Source organism: Helianthus annuus, chromosome 7, assembly GCF_002127325.2.
Source record: "Helianthus annuus cultivar XRQ/B chromosome 7, HanXRQr2.0-SUNRISE, whole genome shotgun sequence".
NCBI lineage: Eukaryota > Viridiplantae > Streptophyta > Magnoliopsida > Asterales > Asteraceae > Helianthus > Helianthus annuus.
In genome coordinates this window covers 42,456,447-42,478,573 of record NC_035439.2, presented here as the reverse complement: position 1 = coordinate 42,478,573, position 22,127 = coordinate 42,456,447, and positions in this window count along the sequence as shown.

Below are 22,127 nucleotides of genomic sequence, written 5' to 3'. Positions count from 1 at the left end.
GACCACAGTGCTCAAATGCCAAATCAAGGATACAAGAAGAGATATGACTACCACAAGGCAACCCAATGCTATGATCTAAGTGTGTGGTATGAAAATGGTGTACGATATGAAAGAGAGAAGAGGTATGATAACAGAATGTGTTACTCCTGTGGTTATCATGGACACATTGCTGTTAACTGCCAAAGATGGAATTATGAGACGAGAAGATGCTTTAACTGCAACATCAGAGGTCATATTGCCAGAGATTGCCCTAGGAGATCGATGGGAAGATCGAGGGCTGAATCTCAAAGTAAGGCAAAGAAACCAGTTAAAGTCAAGCCCAAAGAACAGAAGGTTCAACAACCTAAAGTTCAGGAAACAAAAGTAAAACTTTCTCAGGGGCAAAAAGACAGACTGCGAAAGAAGAGGAAGAAGGCCAGAGAGTATCTGGAAAGGATTTTGTCCTCGGGTTCTTCGGTTGGTAAGAATAAGAGTTCTGATGAATCGACTCCATCAACTGCAAAACTAATTTTCCGGAAAAACCATTTTGATTAAAACAAACTTAAGTGTTTTGAAATCTAAATGGGAAAATAGTTTGTTGTCAGGGGGAGTTCTGATTGTTTATGCCAAATGAATGGCGAATTGAAGTGATTCGATATCAGTTTGTCATTTTATTTGTACAGTTTTCAAATTTTTCTTGAAAATCAAAATTGAAACATATTTTGATTTTAGGGGGAGAAAAATTAAAAAAAAATAGAAAATTTGAAAATTCCAAAAACATTGAAAAAGCAAAAATGAGTTTTGTTGAGAAAAGAGGAAATGATAGAAAATCAGTGGACTATCACAGCATGCTAAGGAAATGTAATGTCAAATGTGATAAACGGTCTCACTGATGATGTGACGATAGGTTTTCGTACATTTAGTTTCGGGATATAAACATAAAATTTCAAACTTGCGAAATTTGTGGGGAACACTACTTGGATATATAGGTAACCCCTGAAATCTCGTTTGAAAGGTTTCTTATTCTGATATACTAGGTTTTTCTACTATTTGATGTCTAGGGTATTATTCCGGGACTTCTGCTAAACGTAAGTTCTGACCTAGTCCTTGGATAATGCTTTGCCTGAAATGCTTGAAACATAGCATTATAGCCCTCAGATTGATTAGACAATAAAATTGATAATCATCTGTTGTAGCTAAAAGATCCTCTAAAGGGGACATACCAAAGTCGAAACTGATATCTCTCTGCGCACGAAAGTATCGACCTGAGATCACTCAGTTCTCGCATGTCCTAATTTATGTACAGACATCATTTTAGTACAATCATCTGTAAGACTGAATATTGAGATTCTGGATACGGGAGTATATTCAAGAGGTGGGACACATGAATTGAGCTAAGCTCCTAAAACATCTAAATCGTATCCTGAATAGATTGAAAATTGTGTGAAAATTTAAGAGGATAACTATATCGTCAATCTACGTGAATCATTTAGAACTTAAAATGTTTAAAGCTTAACGGTGCTAGTGATTTGTCTCATGATCTGATATGATCCTCTTACATAGACTCACAAAAATATTATCTGTATATATTTGTTTACTGCATTTCATTCAAAAACAAAAATCCAAAAAGATTTTCGGAGTGTTTTAGCATAAAATTTTTGAAAAGTAAAAAAGATTTTCGACAGCTGTTTTTGAAGAACTGATATTCAAAATTCGAGTGCTAAACATGATGAACAGGTTTGGGAGAATATGTTGAAAACTTTGAATGACATATATAAATGGTTTAAAAGATTGTATATTTGGTTAATCAAGGTCATTCATTTGAACTTGATGTAACTAATATATGTGTTAATGATATCTACCAGGAAGTTTAGTGTTATAAATTTGTGAAACTTATGTTAAGGAAGAGAATGTGTAGGTTAAACAGGTTTTGGACTTCATCATTCCCACGGAAGCTAATTGTCAAAGCTTGAACCAGAAACCTCAGATCCCAGCATACTGAGAGGGGGAGTCTGTGAAAGGGGGAGTCTGGATCAATATCCATAGGGTGAAGATGGAGCTCGGAAAAGATTTTGAACCTATGAAGATTGAGTTGTTACAATTAGGAGAAAAAGTTGTGAAGAGACAAAGACTAAAGAATTGATGCCGAAGACTTCGTCAACATCCAAGGGGGAGTCTGTTGGTGCACTAAATGTCTGCTGACTACGTCTTATCAAGTCTTATGTCTAGATAAGTTAAACGGGTGCTTAAACGGGATTAAATTAGAGTTAGTATAGGTTGAAATAGTCCTGGCCGTTTCAAAGCAAGCCTGGCCGTTTGAATGTTGTCTGGCCGTTTGAAGGTGCTTGTTCGTTTGAAGCATGTCCGTTTGAACATGTTCAAACGGACAGCCTGGGTCTATATATAGGTGTTCAGTTCAAACGATCAGCAGTAGAGAGAGAATAGATGTTTGTGTGTGTGAGCCGAGGTTCTGCCGGATTTCTGTAAAAATCTCTGTAAAAGCTCACAATCAGTAATAGAAAGAAGAATTGAAAGGAAAAGCTGTTTTTGACTCGGTTTACTCTGTTTCCGCCTTTGTAAACTGAGATGAACTACTTCTACTGACATTTAAGGTCATCGGAAAGGTCCTACAGCTGATACTCGTACTTGTTTTAGGTGTGATAAGGTTGGTCACATTGCACGAAAGTGTACTTATGTGAAGCCTAAGACTGAAGCTGTGAAAGTTCAACAGAAGAAGGTCGATGTGAAGGGTAAAGCACCGATGTTTGTTGAGAAGAAGGTTGTTAAGAAGAAAAATGTTAAAATCGACAACTTAAAAGTGAAAAATGAACCCGTAAAGAAGTCGGTAACTAAAAATGACACATTTTACAAAAGGGTTGCAGTAACTCAACAGGTGTGGAAACCTAAAATTGAATCAAAAGTTGAGAAGAAAGTTTCAACTTCTGAGGTGAAAAAGGCTGAAGAATCAATTACGGTTGATTATGATGCAAATTTTCCACCTCTCAAGGCTGAAAATTTCAAAATTCAAATTGCAAGAGTCAAGGTTACACCTAAGGCTGATGAGGCCTGGGTGGACACCATGTTTGAGTAAACAGTTTGAATTGCCGGAGCTTCCTGGTTAGCGAAGCATGAATCGGCATCTTTCTTGAAGTTGTTTAAATGATGATTTGTTATGTGCAGGATCTTCCAAACTTGTATCCAGGTGGATAATGGATAGTGGAGCGTCAAGACATATGACAGGGAAGACCGTGTTGCTGTATGATGTGAATAACATTAACGGTGGTTACGTGGGTTTTGCGGGTAATCAAGGAGGAAAGATCATAGGTGAAGGAACGTTATCGAACGGCATCGTAACATTTGAGAGGGTTAACTACATCGCTGAGCTGGAGAACAACCTGCTGAGTATCTCCCAGATCTGTGACAGGATGTATACTACTCATTTCACCGACAAAGAATGTTTGATCTTGAAACCGGGATTTGTGATACCTGAGGAATGGATCATCATGAGGGCACCAAGAGTCAACGATCTGTACGTGTTGGACATGAGCGTCGCTACTACAACCACGGGTCAGGCTCATTGTTTTGTGTCCAGAGCAACGGAAAAAGAGTAAAGACTATGGCACCGAAAGATGGGGCATATTCACCTAAGGAAGATGAATCACTTGGTGAATAACGATTTGGTTACAGGAGTGCATGTCAAAGGTTTTCATCTGGAAGGGGAGTGCATAAGTTGTGTCAAAGGCAAACAGAAGAAAAAGTCACACCCTACAAAGCAAGTCAATTCAGTCTCAAGACCTTTGGAAAGATTCACATGGATTTGTTCGGTCCAGTGAATGTCAAGAGTATAACAGGAGATTCCTACTGTTTGGTCGTGACTAATGATTATTCCAGATTTTCTTGGGTTATGTTTTTTAAATTGAAAGACGAAACGTTTGACAGCCTGATGGCATTGTTTAAAAGAATTGAGAATCTGTACCAGAGGCCTATCTGTAGAATTCGCAGTGATAATGGTATTGAGTTCAAAAACAGTAAGATGGAAGAATTTTGTGATGAAAGAAGTATACTGCATGAGTTTAGTGCTCCGTACACTCCGCAGCAGAATGGAGTAGCAGAACGCAAAAACCGGACGCTAATCGAGACAGCCAGAACGATGCTTGCAGACTCTAAGTTACCAATTAATTTCTGGGCTGAAGCTGTTTCTGCTGCATTTGAAGTATCTAATCTGGAGGGAAATGTAGAAGTTCCTAGCTAATCAATAACGATGCTTGCAGACTCTAAGTTACCAACTAATCGAGACAGCCAGAACGTGTTTTGAGCTAATCAATAACCGCAAGCCGAATTTGAAGTATCTAGAACCGTTCGGATCTCCCTGTACGGTGATAGAGCCTAATGGAAAGTTTGGTCCGAAGAGCATTGAGGTTATCTTTGTTGGCTATTCAAGTCCTACACGGCGTGTCTTCGTTCCAAGTAAGAAGCGGAATATTGAAGCAGCGAATGTTGAATGTCAAGGTTACACTATGCCGCCACAGAATCTTGGTGATTCATGGAGATATAATTATGACAAACTTTGGGATTCGTTTGACATGAGAGAAGAATCAGAGGAAGAAGAAGATTTCTTTGATGAGCTGGATATTTTGCGAGAGTATGAGTCGCAGCTCAGGTTCCCAGCAGAGTATTCTGGAAGACCTCGGGAAACTTCAAATGACGATGAAGCAGGTCCTAGTAATGCTGGTGAACATAATGATGAAGTTGCCCTGGTAATCAGTCGGAGGTGAATGATGATCAAGAAGCTGATAACATGCCAGTATTTGACCATGGTGATTCAGATCTTGAGGAGGAGCAGATCCAGTTGTCAAGTCAAACAAACCAAGTTGGTGAACAAGATACAGAGCAGAACATTACTAATCTGGAGGGAAATGTAGAAGTTCCTAGCGAAGTGATGCCACGAACTCTTTCTTATCATCCAGAGGAGTTGATCATAGGAGAATTGCAATCAGGCGTTCGCACGAGACGTCAAATTGACCAGGGCTTAACATGTTTTTATTCTACAGTAGCACCTTTACAAACTGAATTTTCATTAAGTTGTTTTATCTCGCAGGTCGAACCGAGAACTTACAAAGAGGCGCTTACTGAAGACTCTTGGGTCATAGCAATGCAAGAAGAGTTAAGTCAGTTTGAAAAATTGGGGGTGTGGAAGTTAGTTGATTTGTCGGATGGTCAAAGGAAAATCAATACAAAATGGGTTTTCAAATGTAAGAGGGACGATAGAGGAGTGGTTGTGAGGTACAAAGCTCGACTCGTTGTTCAGGGCTTTAGTCAACAGGAGGGGATTGATTTTACAGAAGTCTATGCTCCTGTCGCTCGACTAGAGGCTATCAGAATTTTCTTAGCATTTGCGTCTTGGAAGAATTTCAAAGTATATCAGTTGGATGTAAAGTCAGCGTTTCTTTATGGGAAGGTCAAAGAGGAGGTTTATGTTGGTCAGCCGCCGGGCTTTACTGACCCAATCCACAAGAACAAAGTTTATATGCTGGACAAAGCGTTGTATGGTCTACATCAGGCGCCGAGAGCCTGGTACGAGACTTTGTCTCAACACCTACTCGCTAACCAGTTCATACGTGGAAAAGTGGATGCCACTCTCTTCACTAAAGTCGTTGATGGTCATCTTCTGATAGTACAAATTTATGTGGACGATATAATTTTTGGGTCAACGAATGAGAAATTGTGCAAAGATTTCGAACAGGTGATGAAGCAGAAATTCGAAATGTCATCAATGGGGGAGATGAAATTCTTTCTGGGTCTACAAGTTGAACAAATACCTGAGGGAATTTTCATTCATCAAACGAAGTATGTGCATGATATCCTAGAGAAATTTGGAATGTCAAGTTCTACTCCAGCTGCTACCCCACTTGCGACTAATCATGGGATTCACCCAGATCTCACCGGAGACAGGGCTGATGAAACGTTTTACCGTTCCATGATAGGTTCTTTGATGTATCTGACTGCTTCACGTCCTGACATCATGTACCCAACGTGCCTCGCAGCAAGATTTCAGTCTAACCCGAGAGCATCGCATATGATTATTGTCAAGAGGATATTACGTTACCTGAAAGGTACTCCGTCATTGGGGTTATGGTATCCTAGAAAAGGCGATTTTACGCTCGAAGGGTATTCCGATTCGGATTTCGGATGCTGCAAAGTCAACCCGAAATCAACAACTGCAGGATGCCAGTTCTTTGGTCCGAGATTGATTACCTGGCAGTGTAAGAAACAAACGTCTGTGGCATTATCTACATGTGAAGCGGAGTACGTTTCTGCTAGCAGTTGCTGCTCTCAGATCCTGTGGATACAGCAACAGATGCGCGACTACGGTTTGCAGTTTCTTAACACACCTCTGTTTGTTGATAATGAGGCCGCGATTAATATAACTAAAAATCCAGTACATCACACTAAAACTAAACATATAGAGATTCGTCATCACTTTATTCGCGATTGTTTCGAGAAAAAGTTGATACGAATTGAGAAAATCCACACTGACGAACAAAAAGCTGATTTGCATACCAAAGCTTTTGATAAAAATCAGTTTCAATATTTGTTAAAACTTAATGGTATGAAATTGCTTTCGGTGTCGGATGGAATTGTGAGCGTTGATGAGAGTACTGTTGTGGATGAAGACGAGAGACAATCTACGATGGTTTGTTGATTTTTTACCTGTTTTGGTATTTAGGGGGAGATAGATAGTTGTACATAGTTTATTTTCAGAAAATACAAAAATAGTAAAAAATGAAAAATACAAAAACATGATAAAATTGAAAAAGAGCTTGTGTATATAGGGAAAATGATAGTACATCAGCTAGACAATTACAGTGTGCTAAAGATTTGGAAAGTCAAAAAGAGTTAAACAGTCTCACTAACGATGTGTCGATAGGTTTTCGTACATTTAGTAGATTTATTCAGGATATAAACCTAAATTTTCAAACTTGTGAAATTCGTGGGGAACACTACTTGGATATATAGGTAACCCCTGAAATCTCGTTTGATAGGTCCCATATTCTGAGATACTAGGTCTTTATACTCAGTGATATCTAGGGTATTCCGGGACTTCTGCTGTATGGAAGTACTGACCTAGTCCTCGAATAATACTTTCTGCAAAATGCTTGAAACATAGCATCGCCCTCAGCAAGCTGATGAAACAATAAAATTGATAGTCGCTGTTGTTGTAATGCTAAAAGATCCTCTAAAGGGGACACACCAAAAGTCGAGCCGTCATCTCTCTGCTGAACGGAAGTTCTGACCTGAGCTCTCACGGTTTCGCATCTAACCCCTTACAGATATCATCTGTGGCATACTCACCTGTAAGACTGAATATCTGGGATTCTGGATACGGGAGTATATTCAAGAGGTGGGACACATGAATTGATCTAAGTTCTCAAGACACTTAAACAGTATCCTGAATAGACTGAAGTTTGTGTGAGAATTTAAGATGGATTTCAGTATATCGACAATCGAGGTGAATTGTTTAAATCTGAGTATGTAATGTAGCTTAACGGTACTTGTAATCTGTCTGAAAAGCTGATATGATTCCCTGACACGCTCGCCAAAAATAAATCTGTAAATAGTTTACTTTCTGCAATTTAAGTTTTCTGTTATTCCATTTCTTAGTTTAGATCGCATTAAAAATCCAAAAAGATTTTATTTCTGCTTTATTTTAGACAAACCAGAGTGGAAAGTTGATTGTCGGATTCTAGGAAGATGAAGAAGATGCAGGAGATTCTGAGCTGAAGAATGAGGAGAGCTTACATTGTTGGAAGTTTGATTGTTTACTAAGTCACAAACAATTTCATTAACTTGATACTTGTTATTTTCAGAAAAAGTTGAAAATGTTTTTACTAAATCAGTTTGATTCGTCAATAGATCAACCAGGGTCATTAAATTGAACTTGGTAGATTAATCAAGTGATCAGGGTCATTAATTTGAACTTGAAGACTTGAGTGGATTTCTAAAACTGATTGAATTTGTGTTTATTGTTAGAAAAGATAGATCGTAATGTTATTGGTTGAGTAACAGGTTTGGAGACTTCATTATTCCCAACGGAGGCAAATTGTCAAAGCCTGAACCAGATATCTCAGATCCCAACATACTGAGAGGGGGAGTCTGTGAAAGGGGGAGTCTGGATCAACTGCTAAAGGGAAGATGAAAGTCAGAGTCAGGTGGTGATTCTGGAACCTGTGAAGAATGCTTACGAGGAGAAGACAGAGTCGGAGAAAAGACCAAGACCAAAGACTCAGGATCTGAAGTCCGATAAAGACTACGTCAACATCCAATGGGAAGTCTGTTGATGCATAGGATGTTTGTTGACTACGTCTACATGAAGTTTTAGGTCAAGTTTGGTCAACAGAGGGGCTAAAATGTCAAAACATGTATTATATGTATTAGGTTCGCTTTTATGTACTTAATAGAAGTAGGTCCGCTCATAGGATGTGATAGGTTCACTTATAGGAACTTAGATGGTTCGCTTATTGTGCAAGGGTGTAGGTCCGCTCATATGAACTGTCATATGAGCGAACCGGCTAGCCTATATATAGGGGATCAGTTTGAGCGGATCTAGTAGTGGTGTATATGCTCTGGAACGAAACTCTGTCAAAATCTTTTCAGAAAGCAATAAAAGCAGTGGAATTGAAAGGACAAGCTGTTGTAACGTCATATATACTGATTCCGCCTTTATATATGATGATGAACTGTCTCGGCTGACTTTTCGGGTCAAAACAACGGTCCAACATAGTTTAAGTATGGGACCAAGGTGCAAGTCAATCGGGTGGCTGTCCGATCGGGTGGCAATCCGATCGGACGGCAATCCCATCGGACGACAATCCGATCGGACGGCAATCCGTCCCAGCGTCCTGGTCGTCTCTACACTTGGTTGTTTTGATAGTTTGCAGTTTTGATCGAGACGGTGTGATAATGTGCTAAACAACAGAAACCCCATCTTGACCCAAGCGACCCGATCGGACAGGAATCACCCTAGTCCGACCAGTTAACCTGTTCGAAACGGCTGTTCATGTTTAACCCAAAATCGGTAGTCTCTCTGATAGAAGCCAGATCTTGAACCGATACATGACTAGAAAGAGTAGAAGATCAGAACGAGCTCCGATTCTATCAGTTTCGAGTGCATTGAGTGTAAAAGAGTTGAAAGAAAATTGGAAAACCATCTTTCAATCCTTTTAACCATGAATATGTGTAGATCTATGCGAAAATTATTGTTTGATCTTATGGAAATCCTTCAGATCTGAGTTGTTCATGGTGGAATGAGGCCAATACTTGGAGTTCATAAGAACTCCATGATGACATCACCCTAGAACACCTTAAATCTGTTGATTTCATGGTTGAAAGTTGAGATTCAAAGGTGAAAAAGATGAAGAAGTGCGTGTAGATTATAGAAGTACAAGATTTGAGGTAGAAACTTACAAGAATTGTGAGTAATCGAGAGAAAATAGACCCCCAAGCGTGCTGGTCGAGTGATAGCTGTCACATCACTGTTCAAGTGATGTGACAAGTGCTATTTATAGGTGAAGTGGAGTGAAGGAGATGAAGTGCAACGGATCGGATGGCAATCCGATCGGGTGGCTGTCCGATCGGGTGGCAATCCGATCGGGTGGCCACTCAATCGATCAGTCACTCGATCGGTGGTCTCCGGCGTGTTGCGTTTCGATGTTTCGTTTTGTTCGTTAAGTTTTGCGATAGTTTGGTCACACATCTTCATACCCACATTCATATATTTATTATAATTAGTCACACAAAGGGTCATATAAATATCCACATTTCAAAGTCTGTGTTGCAATAATCTAGTTACGCGTTTTGGATATGCCTTGCGTTGTGACACATCACGGCTATCGAGGAGGGTAGAATAGGTCCTCACTCAACGTCATCGTGAGTGTTAGTATGTGCGATGTGATGTGTTATAGCGATAAAGTATGCGTGATATGCGAAAATACTGCGAAATAGCGATGTATGCGATATAGCTACATTACGATCCGAATCTCTGGTGCTAGGCGTAACGAGTATAGCGATTGGTAACAACGCACGAATGTGCGGGTTGTTACAGATACGCCGCTGGTACTTCTTATATATAAGTGCTTTTATCATATTATATTCCGTGGCATTATTTAGTTCACTTAGATGAACGATTTTGAAACGATGTCACACAACGATGTTTACTATATGATATAAACCATATGAGTTTTACTACGAGAACGATTTACGATTTGGTTTGCATAAACAAATGTTTTGGGTTAAGATTCATGGCAATGAAATTTTATAAACTATAACCAACCTATTTTGACTTGGTTAACCATTTTACAATACAAATGGTTTACAAAACAAGGTGTTCTAATATCGAATAACGAAGTTGTACGAGTTATTTCAACATGTAAACGAGCCATGAATCTGACACTCTCACAAAACCTATGTGCTCACCGGCATTTCTTTGCTGAATTTATTTTTACATATGTTTCAGGTGGTGTTGAATGATGTTGATTACAAATAGGATGCATGCTCACTTAGGACTGGACAAGACCTTAATGACTAAATAACGATGATAGACTATGTTTAACTTGTTTGTTTTGTTCCAAAGAAAATGTAAATGTTTAATAACTAAATAAAACGAAACTTTTTAATCCATGGTTGTGAAACAATAATTCTGTCGCTCCACTCCTCGACATTTCCGTCGCGGTTTCGTTGTTTCAACGCGGTCGGGGTGTGACAGAACAAATCACCTGGAAGGGTGGCCGGCCACCGCCGCCGCCCTACCACCACCACTACCACAAACAACAATCGTTAAGTTTTCTCTTCTTTCTCTTTTCTACTACCGCATGTCACTACCATCAAACACCACTTACAAGAACCACAACCCAAACCCAAATCGTAGCCGTCACGCCTACAATTACTAACATAAACCCTAGTCATCGCATCTACAACAACAAACAACAATTACACAACCACACCTTTTACCTCCTTGCATTTTAGGATTGCAAAAACAACCTGCTACAAAATCCTAAACATCGCCGCTGCACCACAGTGGTTAATTCTTTTGGTGACCCGAGAGAACAAAGCGACAAGAAACATACCCCAGTATCGCAGACGCCACCACACAACAATGGTCGACGAATGGAAGCAAATCCCTGAAAGTATCGTAAATGAACATAAAAAAGATGTTTCTTCAATGATTTTGACCCTCAATAGGAGGTCGCCTGAACCAGATCTGTTGAGCATGTTACAAGCTTAGTGGGTTGGACCATTTCTGCACAAAACACACACACTAAATAAACCCCTGGCCGTAGCGGGTGACGGTGTGACACCTGTGTCACTTCAACCATCAAACAAATGCCAAACCAATGAAATATTGTGTTTCATACTTGGGATTTGTATAAATATGTGTATCGTTTGCACGTATCAATTCTTGTTCGATTTCAAGCTTTAAATCGCTTTCTGGAAGGATATACGCGCTCTGATGCGTAATTATAACCAGTTTAATGTAACAAACACTCCGGAATAGTGAAATAGGCTTAACATACCTTAAATAACCTTTACATAACTTAGAAACAAGTTTTGGAGGGTTTGGTGTGTTGAAATCAAGTTTATTCGATCGCAAGGACTAATTGCGTCAAACTGCGAAACTATAACGATTTGTATATTAACGAACCTTCCGGAACTTGATCATAAGTTAAATATGCCCTAAGTATCCTTTACATAGCTTAGAAATAGGCTTTCAGGTGTTTGGTGGGCAAAAATAAACTTTTGGTCATTTAGGGACTAAAAGCGTCAAAAAGTGCATAAGTTTGCATTTTCACGCATATCTTACGTTCTGAATATATCCGGACATCCAAAAATTTATGTAATCATTAAAATATTATGTTTTAGTGATTGGCATGATAAAATTCCATTCATCGCTTAATTTAGATCGATTTTGCGTTCCTTACAACTTCTGTCGTAATTTACCGAACAACGCAACCGTACGACCAAACGAGCCGACATCCGAGATACTTTTGAGCACATTTTAAGTTTCCTATACTTTAACTTCATTTTAGAGCTTTGAAATGGGGTTAACGGGGCTTAAACGTGTCAAAAATGGGCCGAGATGCATGTTTCTCAAGTGCAGGGACCATTTTGCAATTTCTGGAAAGTATCAGACCTGCAATGTCCTTACGGACCGTATAGGAATGGTCTTGCGGTCCGTAAGCATGTCCCAGATTAGCAGAAATGTTTTCAAGCTTGATCCAGCTGTTCCACACACTTGCAAATGGTTTTTGATCAATCTATGGGCTATATTTGATGGTTTTCAAGTGTCCATGGTATCCAAATACCATGTGCCCCCTTGTACGGATGAGATCGAAGTTCGGTTTTCGATAAACGATCTTAACGGTGCAAGGAAATCTATAAATAGCCCACCCCTTTCACTCCCAAAGCACAAATGATCTGATTTTGGCCCTCTAAGTTGGAGTGAACACTTCATACCTGAGGGTAAATCGGATCATAGCTTGCAGGGACCTTTTGTAAGTATTCTTTCGTTCTTTTCATTCGTTTTTATCGTTAAGCATATGTAACCCAAACTTTTGTCACTTAACTGATTTTGAAACATAATTAAACATGTTAAGGCATATAATACTTGTCGTAGGACTAGTTAGACGGTCCGATCGCGTTTTACGCGAACGACGCGTTAAAGTAGCATAAGCTACCTAAACGGGTCATAATGGGTCGAAAGCACTTTGGTTAGGTTTCCTTTTAGAATGTAGGCTTTGTTAGACCATATTATATGAGTTCCCCTACTCATTTGGTTTACGAGACCTCATCCTATCCGATCTTCCGATTTAGGTCCGGTTATTTATGTAGTTACCTATATTAGGTGCCGTTTGATTTCCGGGACTCCTCTAGCTTGCTTGGTAGTTGTTCAAGACTTCTAAGCACTCTCAAGTGAGTACATATATAACAACCCTCTGTAAAACAGACATCCTCATAATATTTCCGACACCCTAATATATTTTATATCTCAATGTGTCTTTATATGCACCCCGTATGTAAAAACCGAGCCTCAAAATAGATTATACCATATAAAATAAATAAAAACAATAAAAGTTAAGTTGAGGCGGGCCGCGTAGGGCCTCACCTCAAGCTTATGCGGGCCGCGCGAGTGTGTACCAGGATATCGCCAAAACCCTTAGTTGATGCGGGCCGCGTACATGTTTCGGTAAGTGAAGGCGGGCCGCGAGCGTCCTGATTTGTGGCACAGCCCGGAGCGGCCACGTGTTCGATGCGTGTCGAGGCTACATAGTGACCGGACCAAGCTACGCTTTGACCCGGAGTTGACGCGGGCCGCGTAAGCCCGGCCCAAACTCCAAGCGGGCCGCGTGGGGACTCGAATTCAGCACTATAAATAGAAGGCAATGGCCTTCAGTCTGCTTTCGTTCATTTTCTTTCTGTCTCTCTACACTTTTAAATAGTGGGCATTATACCCGAGTTCAATATCCCCTAAAATAGCGAGGTTCTGCTACGATGTAAGTATTATAACCCCTGGAGACGTATTAGATACGCTGCCCGATTGATCTAGGGTTCCGTAACGGCTGTCGTGGTTCTGCCCGACGTAGTCGTTGGAATGCCGTCTCGGGGAGGGTATTACTAATGTTAAAATGGGTTATTATACTAACACACGTGCATTTGTGTAATTTATAGATTATCTCCAGGAAACCCTTACGAAAAACCTAAAACAGCAAAGTGAGTAATCTCCTTTTTGTTAACTGTTTTTACAAAACCTTAAATACCTTTCCATGCGAATGACAGTTATTGAGTATTTGTAAAGAATACAATTATAGTGGGTATGTTGGGGTTTTGTATACAAAATTGGTTACTGGCGTGGTAACATCCCATATGTTGAGTATGACCGTACCACTGATGTTAATTGTGATGTCTTGGATACAAATGTAATTGCGGATGTGCCCTCAATACTGCAAATTGGTTTTTACTTAAACTTGATTAAACTGGGATTCACTCACCAGTATTTCCCACTGACAAAATGTTTTTAAAACGCGTTTCAGGTAACAAAATGTGAAAGCCAAATAGAAGCCAGCTGGACAGCACTGAAGGCTTGGAAAAGTGGCAATAAAGTTACCTAAGAATAAAATGGATGTTTTTATTAAATAAATAGGATTTATTCCTATGAAATGTGTGTATTGAAAACTTGGGTTTTTACCCATATGTTTAATGTTATAAAACATGGTGGTTTACTCTGATTAAAATATTTCCTAACTACGGTCCTGATGAAAATTTCCGCTGCCAAATTGGATAAATAAATGTGATACCACCGAAACTGGCTCACGGCCGCCCGTTCCCGGGAGATAGGGATCGGGGGCTGTGACAGAAGGTGGTATCAGAGCTATGCCACTGATTCAGCCACAGAAGTGTTCTGCTGACATCAAAATTCAAAGTGTTAGGAAATAAACTATGGAAATTCGTGTATAATTGTATTTCTTGCTATGTGTTATCTGACTATTTGTTAGTTTACAGTATGAGTGACCAAGGACCTTCTGACGCCTATCGTCAACTGTCTGGTTCGCCTAGGAGCGAAGGCACCTCCTCTTCTCAGCCTGCCCTCTCAGGGTATTCTGCTGACACAGAAGAAGGGATCTTTGTGTTTAAGGCTCAGTCTGAAGAGCCATTTCCTCAGAAAAAGAGGGGATGGTTCAGTAGGGGAGCGCACGAACGTAGGAAAAGAATGAAAAAGTTGCAGGAACAGCGAGTGTTAGCCGCAGCAAAAAGAGAAACTGATGCTTATAATCAGGATATGCTCAATAGGGGTATCGCTAATATCCATATTTTAGCAACCACTGCTGCCGACCCAAACCTGGAACAAATGCTAGCACCACAACCACAAAATCCTGATCAACCCATGGAAATAGAAGACTAGATAGAAATGCCTGATTTCAACCCGGAGGAGATACCTAGGGTACCTGCACCTGATCCTCTAGACCCAAACAATTACCACCCCTGGTGGGACGATGTTAGGGACTACGTGCAACAAAACCCAATTCAGGAAAATGTGCCAATACCCAACTTAGGAGCTTATCCAGGGTTAGATCCTCAAGATCCCTACAACATTAGTGATGCATATGTCAGGAACCCATACCTCAGTTTCCAAACCCAGTCCTAGAACCTGCACCCCCAATGAGTGCAGAAAATGTCCAAGAACTTAGGACTTTTGGAGAGGAAATTTTAGAAAGCAGTGATAGAATGCGACAGGTGGGAGAACGCCTCGTATGGAAATACGATGAGCGTAATATGGATTTCTGGATGAATCCATATCAGTAAACGTGATGACAATACGGTAGTAGTAATAATAATAAAATAATATATGTGTGTATGTGTTAGAAAAAAAAAAAAAAAACTACTACGGATGCCTACTATTAGTATTGTAGCTTTACATTTCAGTCGGTACTGTAATTTTTATTTCTGTACTGGTGTGTATTGATGCACACTATATAAAAAAAAAGAGTAAAAGTCGCAATGCTCGACGCTTTTGGTTAAAAAGTGCGTGTCATGTGATTGGTTATATATAAATATTATTTGTGATATTAATATTTGGTAAATGTCTAAAATTCAAATGGCCGACGCGGGAAATCAAGAAAATCTGAATAACGATAACCAGAGTAACATTAACGTGGTTAATGAGAATTCGGACAATAATAACAACGGAAACCAAATGGATAATAGTGCCGTTCAGCATATTGTGGCACAGGGAATTATAGATGCGATGCCATTTATTATTCAAACAGTTCAGGAAGCGAATAATAAAAGTAAGCATAGCAGTAAGCGACCAACTGAACCAGAAAACAGCGTGAACAATGGACCCATACTTCAAGCGCCCGTTCCCAAAAGAAGAAGAACCATGCCACATGGTTGTTCTTACAAGGAATTCTGGTCCTGCAAACCAATAGAATTCTCGGGCAATGAAGGACCCATTGCAGCTTTACGCTGGATAGAGAAAACTGAGGCAGTTCTTAAAATAAGCAAGTGTGCTGAAGAAGATAAAATAATGTTTGCTTCAAATCTGTTTAAAAATGCAGCCTTAGAATGGTGGAACACTATCCTCCAGTCAAGAGGAAGTGATAGAATTTATAACATGGAATGGGAGGAATTTAAGAATATGGTAGAAAGGAAATTCTGCCCTCCCAATGAAAAGGAACAGATAGCAAATAAGTTCCTAAATCTAAGAATGACCGGAGTAGACAGTAAGGGTTACACTACCACATTCTTTGAATATGCTAGGATAGTACCTACCCTTGCATCACCTGAACCGGTATTAATCTCCCGATATATCTGGGGATTAATTGGAGAGATTAGACATGTAATCAAGGCAGCTAGACCCCAAACCATAGAGGAAGCTGTAGAACTAGCCAATACCTTGACAGATGAGTTAATCCGTACTAGAGAAGAAGACCAGAGGAGAAACCTAACCCAAAGGCTTACTCAAGAATTCCGTTCTGGGAATTCCAATCGTAGGAATGTAGGTTCTACCTCTGCACCCTACTGCAAAGCCTGCAAAAAGAAGCATTCTGGAAGATGCTCTACTTACTGTAATTTTTGCAAGGCCCCAGGACACAAGGAAGAGAATTGCAAGAAGAAATCCAGTAATGGAATGTGCTTCAATTGTGGAGAAAAAGGTCACATTAGGACAAACTGTCCGAAATTGGCTCCAGCTGCAACCAACAAAAATCCTAAAAATGCCAGAGCTTTCGTGCTAACTACAGAGGAAGCCAGGATGATTCCAGACGTAATTGCTGGTACGTTTTTAGTTAATGATATTTTTGCTAAAGTATTATTTGACTCTGGTGCCAACCAAAGTTTTATTAATACGTCATTTTGCAAACTCCTAAATCAATCATTAACTAAACTACCACAAGAATGTCTAGTAGAAACAACAAATGGAGAAACCGTTAGAATTTCTGAAATCTTGCAGGGAGCGAGAATAGAAATTTTTAATCAAAAATTTATTGCAAACCTTTACCCAATGAATCTGGTAGGATTTGATGTCGTATTAGGAATGGATTGGTTAATAGCCAACAAAGCAAATATCTTATGTGATCAAAAGTCAATTCAGATAAAATCACCAAGAGGTGAAAAGATCACAATTAAAGGAGATAAACCCTTTAGATCCACTAAATTCATCTCTGTGATGAAAACTGCAAGTTGTATAAGAAAAGGATCTATAGTGTATTTGATTTCAATAATCACTAACACTAAAGGAAAAGAAGTAAAAGATATCCCAGTAGTATCCCAATTTTCCGATGTTTTTCCAGAAGAATTGCCAGGATTACCGCCAGACAGGGAAGTCGAATTCAGAATTCATCTGTTACCAGGAACACCACCAATTGCTAAAGCACCTTACCGTTTGGCACCCGCAGAAATGCAAGAACTGAAGAAACAACTAGACGAGTTATTAGAGAAGGGATTCATACAGCCAAGCTCATCGCCATGGGGAGCACCGATTTTATTTGTTAAAAAGAAAGACGGATCAATGCGTATGTGCATTGACTACCGGGAATTGAACAAAGTCACGATTAAGAACCGGTACCCATTACCGAGGATCGATGATTTGTTTGATCAACTTCAAGGAGCTCGATTTTTCTCTAAAATCGATTTAAGATCAGGATATCATCAATTAAAGGTACAGGAAGAGGATATTCCTAAAACCGCATTCAGAACAAGGTATGGTCATTATGAATTTACTGTCATGCCATTTGGTTTAACCAATGCCCCAGCCGCATTTATGGACATGATGAACCGAATATGTAAGCCATATTTGGATAAATTCATAATTGTCTTCATAGATGATATTCTAATTTACTCTAAAAGTAAGGAAGAGCATGCAAAGCACTTGCATTTACTTTTAAGTTTATTGAGAAAAGAAAAGCTTTATGCTAAGTTTTCAAAGTGCGAGTTTTGGTTAGAACAGGTACAATTTCTCGGACATTTAGTTAATCATGAAGGAATTCATGTAGATCCAACGAAAATCGAGGCAATTACCAAATGGAAAACCCCAGAATCACCAACTGAAGTTAGAAGTTTCTTAGGATTGGCCGGTTATTATAGAAGATTTATTCGAGATTTTTCTAGAATAGCCATTCCTTTAACTAAGTTAACCTGTAAAACTGTTAAGTTTGAATGGGGACCAAAACAAGAAGAAGCCTTTAGTATCCTTAAGCAAAGATTAACCCATACACCTATACTAGCATTACCAGAAGGAACTGAAGACTTTGTAGTCTTTTGTGACGCTTCTAAATTAGGTTATGGATGCGTATTGATGCAACGTCAAAAGGTTATAGCTTATGCATCTAGACAGCTTAAGAGTCATGAAGGAAATTATTCGACCCATGATTTGGAATTAGGAGCCATAATTTTTGCCCTTAAGATTTGGAGACATTATCTTTATGGTAGTAAGTTTACCATATTCACTGATCATAAGAGTTTAAGATATGTCTTCGGGCAAAAAGAGTTGAATATGAGACAGAGACGCTGGATGGAATTACTTAGTGACTATGATTGTGATATCCAGTATCACGCAGGAAAAGCCAATGTGGTGGCTGATGCTTTAAGTCGAAAATATCACGAAAAGCCAAAAAGGGTACGTTCTCTTAAATTAAATCTACAAGTAGATTTAAACAATCAAATTAGAAAAGCACAAGAAACAGTAATCAAAGAGGATACTGAAAAATTAAAAGGAATGATTAAGGAATTAGAACAAGGAACAGATGGAATTTGGAGGTTCCATCAAAAGAGAATGTGGATACCTAAATTAGGAAAATTACGTCACCGTATATTAGAAGAAGCTCATAAGTCTAAATACACGATGCATCCAGGAAGTGATAAAATGTACCAGGATTTAAGGAAAAATTTCTGGTGGATAGGAATGAAAAAGGATATAGCAGCCTATGTTTCTAAATGTTTAACTTGCTCACAAGTTAAAGCTGAACATCAGAAACCCTCAGGATTGTTACAACAATTAGAAATACCAGTTTGGAAATGGGAATTGATAACAATGGATTTTGTTACCAAATTGCCTAAAACAAGAAAAGGTAATGATACAATCTGGGTGATTGTAGATAGATTAACCAAGTCAGCTCATTTCTTACCAATGAAGGAAACCTTTAGTATGGAACAATTAGCCAAATTATATGTAAATAAAATCGTTTCTTTACATGGCATTCCTTTATCAATTGTTTCCGATAGAGATAGCCGTTTTACTTCTCATTTTTGGTCAAGTTTCCAAAGAGCAATGGGAACCAGGCTAAAGCTAAGCACAGCGTATCATCCGCAAACGGACGGACAAAGTGAAAGGACAATTCAGACAATGGAAGACATGCTTAGAGCTTGTGTAATTGATTTTGGAGGTAATTGGGACGAACACTTACCTTTAATAGAATTTTCTTATAATAACAGTTATCACACAAGTATCAATGCTGCACCATTCGAAGCACTTTATGGACGAAAGTGCAGAACCCCAGTCTGTTGGGCAGAAATTGGGGAAAAACAATTATCTGGACCCGAGATAGTACAAGAAACAACTGATAAAATTATTCAAGTCAAGGAACGACTGAAAACAGCACGTGATCGACAAAAGAGCTATGCTGATAACAGACACAAACCATTAGAATTTCAAGTAGGAGATAAAGTATTATTGAAAGTCTCTCCCTGGAAAGGAGTGGTAAGATTCATCAAAAGAGGAAAGCTTAGTCCCAGATATATTGGACCTTTCAAAATTCTTAAAAGAATAGGACCTGTAGCTTATCAGCTACAACTGCCAGAGGAAATGGCAGGAATACATGATGTATTTCATGTATCCAATCTTAAAAAGTGTTTAGCTGATGAATCACTCGTAGTACCTCTTAAGGATATAGAGGTTAATGAGCAACTCAAGTTTGTGGAAAAGCCTCTACAAATTGAAGATAGGAAAGTTAAGAATCTCAAACATAAGAGATTAGTCCTGGTCAAAGTAAAGTGGAATTCCAAAAGAGGATCCGAGTACACGTGGGAGCTTGAATCAGAAATGCAAAAGAAATATCCACACTTGTTCCAGTAGATCTCGAGGACGAGCTCTAAAACAAGGTGGGGAGGATATAACAACCCTCTGTAAAACAGACATCCTCATAATATTTCCGACACCCTAATATATTTTATATCTCAATGTGTCTTTATATGCACCCCGTATGTGAAAACCGAGCCTCAAAATAGATTATACCATATAAAATAAATAAAAACAATAAAAGTTAAGTTGAGGCGGGCCGCGTAGGGCCTCACCTCAAGCTTATGCGGGCCGCGCGAGTGTGTACCAGGATATCGCCAAAACCCTTAGTTGATGCGGGCCGCGTACATGTTTCGGTAAGTGAAGGCGGGCCGCGAGCGTTCTGATTTGTGGCACAGCCCGGAGCGGCCACGTGTTCGATGCGTGTCGAGGCTACATAGTGACCGGACCAAGCTACGCTTTGACCCGGAGTTGACGCGGGCCGCGTAAGCCCGGCCCAAACTCCAAGCGGGCCGCGTGGGGACTCGAATTCAGCACTATAAATAGAAGGCAACGGCCTTCAGTCTGCTTTCGTTCATTTTCTTTCTGTCTCTCTACACTTTTAAATAGTGGGCATTATACCCGAGTTCAATATCCCCTAAAATAGCGAGGTTCTGCTACGATGTAAGTATTATAACCCCTGGAGACGTATTAGATACGCTGCCCGATTGATCTAGGGTTCCGTAACGGCTGTCGTGGTTCTGCCCGACGTAGTCGTTGGAATGCCGTCTCGGGGAGGGTATTACTAATGTTAAAATGGGTTATTATACTAACACACGTGCATTTGTGTAATTTATAGATTATCTCCAGGAAACCCTTACGAAAAACCTAAAACAGCAAAGTGAGTAATCTCCTTTTTGTTAACTGTTTTTACAAAACCTTAAATACCTTTCCATGCGAATGACAGTTATTGAGTATTTGTAAAGAATACAATTATAGTGGGTATGTTGGGGTTTTGTATACAAAATTGGTTACTGGCGTGGTAACATCCCATATGTTGAGTGTGACCGTACCACTGATGTTAATTGTGATGTCTTGGATACAAATGTAATTGCGGATGTGCCCTCAATACTGCAAATTGGTTTTTACTTAAACTTGATTAAACTGGGATTCACTCACCAGTATTTCCCACTGACAAAATGTTTTTAAAACGCGTTTCAGGTAACAAAATGTGAAAGCCAAATAGAAGCCAGCTGGACAGCACTAAAGGCTTGGAAAAGTGGCAATAAAGTTACCTAAGAATAAGATGGATGTTTTTATTAAATAAATAGGATTTATTCCTATGAAATGTGTGTATTGAAAACTTGGGTTTTTACCCATATGTTTAATGTTATAAAACATGGTGGTTTACTCTGATTAAAATATTTCCTAACTACGGTCCTGATGAAAATTTCCGCTGCCAAATTGGATAAATAAATGTGATACCACCGAAACTGGCTCACGGCCGCCCGTTCCCGGGAGATAGGGATCGGGGGCTGTGACAACATAGTCCCCTCTTTTACTGTTTTCAAACTGTTTTGGGGTGAAGCATGTGTACCTATCTATTATTTTCATGATTTCAAAGTATAATTGATTATACATGTTAATACTTATCTTTTTTCAAACTAAATGATTATTTATGGTTTAAACTCTAATTTTTCCAAAGATTATAAAATTAAATTGTTGGATAGTACTTATTTTTGTTCACCAGACCGGTTGGTAGTATGATATAGCGCTATAGGATTTGACACCCCATTCCTGTTGTCATGGAATGTCTGAAACCAATTTGTTTCTCCATCCAAATAGGAATTGCCTTTGTGGTATTTCTATAGTCTCAAAGGTGTATTTTGATGCACTAGGTCTGAATGAATTCTTAAATCACATTATTTTTGTATATTAAGTTATACTCCCAAAAGTATAGTTTGATATGCTCTCATATGTGATATTGTACAAAACCAACATATATTTTGTTAATCATTAAAACATAGTTTGATATGTTATTCTCAAAGTCCAAAGCATAGTTTAATATGTTATTTTCATAACCAAAGCATAATTTAATATGTTA